The following is a 10,647-nucleotide window of genomic DNA, read 5'->3' as shown; positions in this document are numbered from 1 at the left end:
CAGTTGGAGAAGCTGTGGGCTCCTATTTCAGGTCCAACTGTTACTAACTGGGTGACCCCGTGCCAGTCACCTGGCCTTACCGCGCCTTCCTTTTCCCAGCTGAACACTGGGAGCAAAAATATCTCAAGCATGTGAGATGCTTCTCAGGATTAGAGTTGCGACTTCATTCTTTTGCTGGTTCATGTAACAATAAGTAACAAGTGCCTGCCAGGTTCTGACTTTGCTAAGCGCTGGGAAAGCATCAGGAGACAACAGCAGGCACCACCTTTATGGGGCTTTCAGACTGGTGGTGTAGACAGACACCGAACGGCTAGCTGCACCGTTAATTATTTAATTGCCATTGTGATCAGTGCTGTGAGGGGAGACGGGCAGCTGCTGAGAGCCTGTAACAGAGCTGCCGAGGGCAGACAGAGGAGCCAGAGTTAAGTAAGCAAACGGGAAGCCTTGCGGGCAGAAGGAGCCACAGAGCTCCACAGCTCCCGGGAGGGGTGGAGAGGCCATGCCGGAAGAACCGGAGAAGGCTGTGCAAGAGAGGGGCGCAGGTGTCTATGAGAAGTGGAGGGGAGGGCAGAGGAGCAGAGAACAAGGGGAGAGGCTGGCCAGACTGGGTTTCTCGAACCGTGTTCAAGCCTCAGAGCCACAGGCCACTAGGGCGGGCATATGCTTCACACAGGACCATCAGGCGGCCTTGGCCGCTTTGCTCAGCGCCAGCTCCCTAGTGCTCAGCACAGTGCCTGCACCAACTTGTGCAAGGGAGGGAGGGAGGGAAGGAGGCCTGACTTTAAGCAGAGGTTTGAGATTTGCGTCTCGCTCCGGTCGCCGCCGGCTGCAATGGAGAGACTGGGTGGGAGGGAGTGTATACGAGGTGCATGAGTTTGCTTGGGCCCCTGGAACAAAACAGCACAGGCTGGGTGGCTGTGTCCACGGACATTTATTTTCTCCTAGTTCTATAGATGGGAAGTCTGAGGCCAAGGTGCCATCAGGGGGACATTCTGGAGCGGTCTCTCTTCCTGGCTTGCGCACGGCCAGCTTTTCACTGGGTCCTCACGTGGCTTTCCACCGTCCCTGCGTGGAGAGAGATCTCTCTGGTATCTCTTCCTGTAAGGGTGGCAGTCCTATCGTATTAGGGCCCCACCCTTGGGACCTCATCTAACTTTATCTCGTGAAAGTCTCCATCTCCCAAAGCCACCAATACTGGGGGATAGAGCTTGAATATACGAATTGGGGAGCGGGACCACGGTTCAGTCCACAACATGGTGGACGCAGGGAAACCAGTGAGGAGGTTAGGGAAGAAACGCCGATGGCTTGGACTGGGTGTGGGCAACGAAGACAAAGGGTCATGGAGCAGAAAAGTCCTCCTGAATCGGTGGCGGACTTCAGAGGGAGGGAGGAGGAAGAGGTGTCTAGGGTAACACCTAGGTTTCCACAGTGGCATTCGTGCACTGAATGGTGGCCCCTGAAAATGTCTATCTGCGTCCTAACCTATTGGGAATTGGTGAATGGGACCTATTTTAGAGAAAGGGGTCTTTGCAGATATAATTGAGTTGAGGATCTGCGGGTGAGATCAACCTGGATTACCCGGGGGGGGCCCTAAGTGCCAACGATCCTGTCCATCCGTCTCCTTATAAGAGACAAAAGAATGAAGACAAGGACCAGAGAAGGCATTGTGAAGGGACAGAGGGAGACTGGAGTCACGTGACCACAAGGAGCCACCAAAAGCTGAAAGAGGCCAGAAAGGAGTCTCCCCAGAGCCTTCGGTGGGGAGCCCGTTCCTGCTGACCCCTGGCTGGACTTCGGGTCTCCAGAGCGGTGGAAGAATGAATTTCTGTTGTTTTAAGTCCCCAGCTTTGTGGTAACCAGCCAAGTCACTCCGAGGCAACTAATCCAAAGAGTAATAGGGTGATGGTGCCATCTGGGACGGAGGGAGAGCTGGGAGGGCCAGGTCTTGTAGGATGGGAGCAAGAGTGTGAGTTTAGATCTAGAAATCCAGACTTCGCGGTCACTTTAGGGTGTCAAGGACATCAAAAGGCGGCAGCCCGGTTCACAGTAAATACTCAACAGCTGATTGCTATTATCATTATTATTTACTTTTGGAGTGCTCTAACATTAGAAGCGATTGTTCCTCTTAAACATATCTATCTTACTTTCCCTGGAATCTCGGCGGGGCGGGGGCGGGGGCGGGGCGGGCGGTAAGCAGTTTGCACTAGGACACAGGCAAAGTTCAGTTCTTCCCTTGCAACGCTCCCATTTGGACACCAGTATTTCCTGGTACAAAGTTCTGTCTGTACCTCTTCCCCCATCCCGACTCCGCAACCACCCAGAGAGTCTACACTGCAAGCAGGCAGGGGGAGCCAAGGGAAACAGCCAGCCCCGCCTTGCCCTCCCTCCTTTCTTCCCGCCCCTCCTCCCCCCCTCTCCTCCCCCCCCCCCCCCCACTACAGAGCCGCTGAGCCTCTTGGACTCCACTGGTAGCAGGAGTCCGCCACCTTGTGGACACCCACCGTCCTAACAGCCTGGTCCTGACTCCGGTGGGGATCAGAGAGAAGAGGGTTCCAAAGTCACTTCACCTTTCCCACCTCCAAGTACTATTCCCACCTTCACGGAATGAGGCTCCAAAAGTCAAGGGTAGGGGTAGTAACTCTTTCTGGTACTGAGAACGGCTGAGAGGCAAGCAAGCAGGCCCTGTATCCAAGTATGCCAGGTACCCCCACGAGAGAAATGGAAATAAGTGACCGTTCGTGGGGTAGTCCAGGAACAGGAACAGCACACTCACACACAGATCAATGAGCACAAGGGAAAAACCAAGATGCGCTAGGAGAGCAATAAAAGCCGAGCGTAAGGAGAAGCAGGAGAAAGGACCCCTGGTTCCCACCAGAGGACGAGGGAAGTCCAACTGAGGCCAGGTGAGCTACTCCCAGGCAACGAACGACCCACCAGGGAATCTGAACAGAGCCAAGGCCATGCGGGGGGAGGGATCCCATCGTGGGCAGGTGTCAAGAGGTCTCACGGAGTCCTCCCGGAGCTCACCGGCCTGCCATAGCCAGGCCTCAAGCACGCAGACCCAAACGCTTAATCAGGCCATCACGCGGAGAGTGGACTCTCGTGTGCTATTCCCCGTTGGCTTTCTGTCCTCAGTGTTGCTCGAGCGGGCTTTTCTCCCCGCGGCCACTGCCCCCCCTCCCAGTCCCAGCCAGCATCATGTGTGGGCTGGTCTGCTGCAAGCACCTGCTGGCCAGTCCCTGCGCCTCCTCTGGGCTCTCTCAGCCTTGGCCCGCCCACGCCTCCCTCCTCGCCACCCCCAGCTCAGCTCTCCATTGTACTCGGGATAAAACCAAGCTCCTTGACCTGCACCTTTCTCCATTCACACCGGGGCCCCGGCCTTCGCTTCCCAATTCGGGGCCTTCTGGCCTGCCCCGTGGTCTGCATGAAGCCCTGCCCCATACCTCCCTCATCTGCACTCACCCTTCATCTCTCAGTGCCCTCTCCAGGAAGTTTCTAGAAGCCTTTGGAAAAAGTCCGATTCCCCTGTTTCACACATCCCTACTTCAGTCCTACCTTCCCGCCCCTCCCTGCTGTGATCACCGGCCTGTTGCCGTGATTATCGCTCAGTCTGCAAATGCCAAGGGGCAAGGACCCGGAGCTTCTGTTCACAGTCACGTCCTCGGTTACCAGCATGGCGCCTGATGCAGAGGAGGGCCTGAATAAATATTTAGTGAATGTGTGAAATCAGTACGCCGCTAGGGAGCCGAGCGATGGATAGAAATATACGTCGACGCTACGTCGAACTGTCCACATTCTCCCTCCGTGGGTATAAGGGGAACATCCGGAATTTTGAGGAACATTATTCGAGGCAGGTGACTTTCACTGTCAATCAGTATGGGTGGGCTTTAAGGCTTTCATAACGTGGTCTGAGTCTTGCCGGTAGTAGAAATAACGAAGTTTTGGGGTGATGGTGGGGTGGTCCAGAGCCGATGGCCAAGAAAAAACTCTTGAAAAAGATGTCTTTGGTGCAAAACGGTGATTTTATTAAAGCCCAGGAACAGGACCCGTGGGCAGGAAGAGCTGCCCTGGGGTTGTGAGGAGAGACTGGTTACATACCCTCAGGTTGGGAGGGGGGCAGGGAAAGCATAAGTCTCTAAGGAATTTTGGAAGCAAGGTTTCCAGGACCTTGAGGGGCTAGCTGTTGCTAAGGAAACACCATTTATTACCATCTAATAAAACCCCAGTCATGAGACCCTTCAGATGCATATCAAGGGGCCGTAAGCTTAGAGTACGATTGCCAGCATATATCTTGGGGCAGCTGAGATAAAGGAAATTGACTTGCAGAATCCTCGAGGTTGGGATAATATTAAGCTAAGGTTCTCTCTTTGCCCCCAGCAAAGTGTCGTCATCGAGGCAGCTGAGCTCCTGGAGGACGGTCACTCTGCCCGTTTCAAGGACTTGTCAGTGGGCGGTAGGCAATAAGGGAATTGAATTTTTCATTTGCCTTAGTTTCCCACGTCGCCACGGCCAGCACTTAAACCCCGTTCCTTTGTTCTCGGGTAGGCAGGCTCCCTCATCAGAAACCCAGTCCCTTATGGAGACCAGGTGGGTTTTGCAAAAGCAAATCAATCCTTGCCACGGTGAGGTACACGTCTGATTTCAGAGACCTTAGGTGCAGTCTTTAGAGCTGGGGGAGGAATCCCTCCATTGTCCTTTCCCGACCCCACCTCCCCGCCCCAACCCCTGCCAACAGCAACGCTTCCCTCACACAGACAGAATCAGCAGACTGGACAGAAGGGTGGAGATCCAGTGCGGTGGACGGAGAAAGGTGGACGGGACAGGATGTGGCACAGGCAGGATTCTTAGCCCCTGTCATCTCTGTCCCCAAACACGGCATCCAGCGGGCATCACCAACACCCGCGTTCAGGACACTCACCGACAATGACCCTGCCGCGGACCCTGTCTCTCCTGCTCCACCCCACCCCTGAGTGGCAGATGACAGGACAGGTAATGGGGATGGGGACAAGGTAAGTGAGTCTGTAAGAGAGAACGGTGCCCCCTCAGCTGCACTCAGAAGCGGGCGAGATGGCTGGGGCCAGCAGGTCAGCTCGGTTTCCGCTCTGCAGGCGAGGTGGGTGTGAGGCCACACTCTCCAGAACTCTAGAATCACAGCACAGAGAGGAACGGAGCTTGTGAGGTGCCTCTCGGTCCACATCAGCCTGCGCAAGGACGTTTGACGGGGAACCTTGAGTGTCCCCGGCCAGCGGAGGAAAGCCCCTCTCCGGCCTGAGCTGGTGTGAGCTGGGCCTACCCTGGCCCACTGGATGGCATGACTCTGGGTTTTCATGGCCACCAAGCCCCCTCTGCTGACACTCTTTTTTAGACACGCTCGGGGCGCCTGGGTGGTTCAGTTGGTTAAGCGTCCGACTTCAGCTCAGGTCACGATCTCGCAGTCCACGAGTTCGAGCCCCGCGTCGGGCTCTGGGCTGATGGCTCGGAGCCTGGAGCCTGCTTCCGATTCTGGGTCTCCCTCTCTCTCTGCCCCTCCCTCGTTCATGCTCTGTCTCTCTCTGTCTCAAAAATAAATAAACGTCAGAAAAAAAAAAAAATTAGACACACTCAAGGCCTCATCAGCTGCCCGTCAATCCCGTGGCCCCGGGAGGCCGGCTACGTCTGTCCGTGTTGAGTCTGTCGGTCTCTGCTCCGTCAAAAAATCCAAGTTACTGAATTTATAATCCCACTTGCAGAGCACAAGCGAGCACCTCTGTTTCCAAGTCTTCTGGGGACAGGTATCTGCGTGCTGCCCAGGCACCGGTGGCTCCCGCTGCTTTCCTGATGCTGTCACGGGTCTGGCAGTTGGGGGACAGCCCGGCAGAATGGAGGCCTGTCGAGCCGCCCCTTCTGCAGAAGCCACCGTGACAGGCCCCTGCCCCCACCCACGTGGCATCATCTCGACCGTACTGTAACGCTGCAGTTAGAAAGGGAGACAAAGTGGGGCACCTGGGTGGCGCAGTCGGTTAAGCGTCCGGCTTCAGCCAGGTCACGATCTCGCGGTCCATGAGTTCGAGCCCCGCGTCAGGCTCTGGGCTGATGGCTCAGAGCCTGGAGCCTGCTTCTGATTCTGTGTCTCCCTCTCTCTCTGCCCCTCCCCCGTTCATGCTCTGTCTCTCTCTGTCTTAAAAATAAATAAACGTTGGAAAAAAAAAATTAAAAAAAAAAAAAAAAAAAAAAAAAGAAAGGGAGACAAAGTGACTCCTCAGGCAGACCTCTCTGGGATACTGGATTCTTTCAAACTTATTTCTCGGGGTGCCTGGGTGGCTCGGTCAGTTGAGCGTCCAACTTTTGATTCTGGCTCAGGTCATGACCTCGTGGTTCACGAGACTGAGCCCCGAGCTGGGCTCTGCGCTGACAGCACGGAACTTGCTTGGGATTCTCTCTCTCTCTCCATTGCTCTCTGGCCCTCCCCCACTCATGCTGTCTTTCCCTCTCAAAATAAATAAATATACTTTGAGAAAAAAACTTATTTCTCATGACTTTTCAGGCTAAGCCTTCTCTTCCCTGTCTTTGCAAAACACAGGATTTGAAGCATAGGTCTAAGTACTGATTCATGGTTTTACAAGCCATCGTTCTGCGGTCATGGGTGACGAAAGCCCAACTCGCACAGGTGTATGTAGAAAGAGGGGACTCTTGCTGGCTCACAAAACTGAAGGGGGGGCGCAGCAGCCCCCAGCGTTGAACGTGGCTGGTTCTAGAGCCTCAAGTGATGTCCTCTGGTACCTGCCTTCTTTGTCTCTGACCTCGGATTCCTCTACATGATTTCAGCCTCAGGAAGGCTTTCTGCTGGAAGCTTTGGCATACATGTGGTCAGCTCAACACAGTCAGCAGAAAAAAAAAAAAAAAAAGGGAAGCAAAGCAGTCTGGGTTACCAGACTTTGCAAAGATTTGGGACATACTCATACTAAAAGAATGATTCCTTGTCGATGTGAAAGTCAAATGTCACTAAGCACCCTGTATTTTATCTGGCGACCCCAGTCCAGCACAGCTCCCAGGACCGAAACTGGCCAGTTGGGATCACGTACCATCCCGGACCCAGTCGGTGCGGTCAGGAGGATGGGTTACGCCGAGTGGCAGCCTGGGGTCACCTCCCTATTTCTGGAAAGGGGGCAGCATGGTCGGCCCTCTGAGTATAATACATGCCCCAGGGGAGGGAGGTGGGTCCCTCCCCAAATAACTGGGGTGCTGACCCTGGAAGGAGGGGAATGAGCCCTGCACAGGTGAAAACAACAGATGTCTACACAGTGACCTTGAAGGTCCCAGACAATAGCGAAAGTTATAAAACTCCACGGTGGCACACCATAGTTTGCAAGGCACTTTCCACACTAGTCTCTCCTTTGCCATATACTCCTGTTTGGTCGGCAGGTAGTATAATCACTCCCTGTATGAGTTTGCCGGGGCTTCCGTAACAACGTAGCCCAGAATTGTGGAGCTTCAACAACAGACATCCGTTTTCTAGGATTCTGGAGGCCGGAAGTCCAGGGTGAAGGTGCAGACAGGGCTGGTTTCTTCCAAGGCCTCCCTCTTCGGCTCCTAGATGGCTGTCATCTTTCTTCGCTGTGTCTTCACGTGATCTTCCCTCTGTGTGTGTTGTGTTTGTGTGTCCCCATCTCCTCTTCTTAGAGGGACACCAGTCATGGGGACGCCTGGGTGGCTCAGTCGGTTGAGCATCCGTCTCGATTTTGGCTCAGGTCATGATCTTGTGGTTGGCGAGATGGAGCCCCGTGTGGGGCTCTGTGCTGGCGGCATGGAGCCTGCTTGGGATTCTCTCTTTCCCTCTCTCTCTGCCCCTCCCCTGCTCTCTCTGTCTAAATAAATACGTAAACATTAAAAACAAAAAGGACACAGTCCTATTGGATCAGGGCCCACCCTAGTGATCTCATTTTAACTTAATTACCTCTTTTCAGATCCTATCTCCTGTGAAAGGTGAAATGAAATGGAGCCGCTCACGTCAAGCAGTTTTACAAGGGCGCCAGGGGACTATTAGGGAGGTGGTCCTCGAGTACATCCTCATTGGGTAGAAGTTCTGAACTGGGCCAAACCACAAATGTTCCAGGGACTCTGCACGAACACCTGTAGTTGCCACAGGAATGGACTTCTGCTTGGTGGCATCCTTGGTGACCAACAACGTCCAGCCACCACTGACTTTCTGCCACTAACACCAATCAAAGTTATTTGTGAACAACATACACAAACATTCCCTTGTGTCTTCAGAAACCTGACTTGTGTTCCTCATGGGACACAATTTGGGCTGCTACCCGAATCTGTGCCCCCCCAAAATGCAATTCTGGGACCCCCCAAATAAATGCTTTCGTTTTATTTCAGTTCTGCCTCTTTTCTCGGTCGACTCTTCAAACACGGCCACATTCTGAAATACTGGGTGTTAGGACTTTGATATATGAACTTGGCCGGGGGTGCAATTCAGCCTAAAACACTACCCTCTCCTTTATTAGTTTTTTTAGAAAAATTAAAAAAAAATTAATGTTTTTTTTTTTTCAACGTTTTTATTTTATTTTTGGGACAGAGAGAGACAGAGCATGAACGGGGGAGGGGCAGAGAGAGAGGGAGACACAGAATCGGAAACAGGCTCCAGGCTCTGAGCCATCAGCCCAGAGCCCGACGTGGGGCTCGAACTCACGGACCGCGAGATCGTGACCTGGCTGAAGTCGGACGCTTAACCGACTGCGCCACCCAGGCGCCCCAATGTTTATTTATTTTTGACAGAGGGGGAGAGAGAGAGAGAGAGAGAGAGAGCATGAGCTGGGGAGGGGCAGACACAGAATCCGAAGCAGGCTCCAGGCTCCGTGCTGACAGCAGAGAGCCCAATGTAGGGCTTGAACTCACAATCTGTGAGATCATGACCTGAGCCGAAGTCAGATGCTCAACCAACTGAACCACTCAGGGGCCGCTTTTTTTCAGATAAGGAATAGAACAGTGAGGGTGGTCAGGACTTGCTCTCGGGTTCCAGGGCTGATTAGGCAGTGGAACTCACTAAGAAGCCACATTCTCTGACTGGCCTTTATCCCCAACATGCAGCCATTGTTTCTATGTGTGCCTGTCTGTCCCCCCCACCCCACCCCGTCCCAGCCCACAGACTCCCTACTCCAAGAACACACTGCAAATCCACCCTCAGGGTCCAGGCCCTAAGCACGGGGCAGGGCACCCAGCAGGAATGACACTGAGTTAAAGAAACTCCTACAGCATTTTAGGAGATTGAGCTAAAAGAAGGCCAGGAGCACGTGCTCCTGATTTGAAGTGATAAAGATGCCTTAGAACAGCAAAAATGATGAGGCCTATGGATGTGTAAATGAGCCTGGGGAAGACTAATCAGAGGGTAAATTACACAACAACAACAACAAAAAAAAGGACTGTAAAACAAGCAAGGGGAGGACAGCGAATATTTCGGTGTCTTTAGTTCATAAGAAATTCATGAGCAATGCGCAGGGAAATTTTGTTGGTTTTGGGGGTGGGAAAGAATTGTAAATATGTATAATATGTAAATACCTTTTATAATAAAAGCCCATGAAGATAAACGAGGCTGTCTGCAGAAAAGCTGTGAGCTGTGTAAGATGCTAATAGAACTGTCGTCACTAAGAAATTACCATAATGCTTACAGGGCACTCAAAGTTCCTAGAGCTTTGGAAAGAAATGCATAAATACTAATCAGAAAATGCACACAGACACAGGCCTCTTTCTCTCTCCGCCTCTCACTCTGCGTTCTCTTTTTTCCTCTAATGTGAGGAAGGTAGCTTTAGGGAACGGGCAGGGTGGTTGGACCTACAGGGTTCAAACATGACCTTCCACCACCCAGGAGCAGCACTGACTCCAGCTACCTCCGTTTTGACCTCAAACGTTCTAACTGATGAAGTTCCGCTTTCCAGCTCATCCCTTAACTCGGGCAACAGACCCTGCGGGCAAAGAGTCCCCAGATGGGGATCGAACCACCCCCTCAAACCATAAGGACCTTCCTGAGCCAGCAAGACCCTGCATGAGACCCCAACACAGGGTTCCACCCGACCTGCACTGCCACCTGCTGGCACACACCGACCCTCGCCCTACATTTTCCTTCTGTAAGCCTAGAAGTTTTCCTGGCACTCCGGAGACAGCGTTTGAGACGCTGGTCCGCTGTCTTGCCGGTGTTGGCCTCACTGAAACAAATTCCTTTCTTGTTTCACCACCAGTGGTCGCCCTGCCTTTGGATTTTGTCAGCGGCGAGTGACCGAATCTGGTCTGTGTGGGGGCCCCGGAGCCGGGTGCCATCTTGGGCAAGTCATCCAGTCGTTCTGAGACTCCCTTTCCCCATCTGTGAAATGGGGACACAGCACCTTCCCTGGCCACGTCTTCGGGAGAATCTAAAGGGCGGAGTAGTAAGGCTAAAGTAGTGCCACGTCCTTACCCAGCGAGCGGCCGCCAGCGGCCACTCGACACCTGGGGGGGTGTTTGGGGAAAGAAACCCGTGCAGGACAAAGTGGGTTTCAGGGGAAGCCCACCCACCGCTGCCCGGTTGCAAGCCCCGCCCCAGCCCCGCTGCCCCGCCCCGCTGCCCCGCCCCCAGCCTCTGTCCGGGACGCCCCACCTCTAGGCCCCGACACCACACCCTCACCACGCCCC

The 10,647-nt window shown here is 53.6% G+C and overlaps 2 long non-coding RNA genes across 3 annotated transcripts; one reads left to right on the top strand and one right to left on the bottom strand.

The window, feature by feature from the left end:
• The first annotated feature begins 255 nt into the window (after positions 1 to 255).
• LOC115500586 lies at positions 256 to 8,000 on the top strand. 2 transcript variants are annotated; one of them, XR_003964571.1, is made up of 4 exons: positions 256 to 426; positions 4,378 to 4,453; positions 4,755 to 5,009; positions 7,944 to 8,000. It is a non-coding gene; the product is annotated as an uncharacterized LOC115500586 (long non-coding RNA). The 2 variants fall into 2 exon arrangements; XR_003964570.2 differs by lacking the exon at positions 7,944 to 8,000 and adding an exon at positions 5,109 to 5,193.
• On the bottom strand, positions 926 to 3,243 carry LOC115500588. Its single transcript, XR_003964572.1, has 2 exons — positions 2,935 to 3,243; positions 926 to 1,065 (listed from the first exon to the last, which is right to left on the bottom strand). It is a non-coding gene; the product is annotated as an uncharacterized LOC115500588 (long non-coding RNA).
• Positions 8,001 to 10,647: the final 2,647 nt, after the last annotated feature.

This window comes from Lynx canadensis, chromosome E1, assembly GCF_007474595.2.
Source record: "Lynx canadensis isolate LIC74 chromosome E1, mLynCan4.pri.v2, whole genome shotgun sequence".
In the NCBI taxonomy this organism is placed as follows: Eukaryota; Metazoa; Chordata; class Mammalia; order Carnivora; family Felidae; genus Lynx; species Lynx canadensis.
Note: the sequence above shows the minus strand (reverse complement) of the source record. Positions and strands in the feature narration are given on the sequence as shown.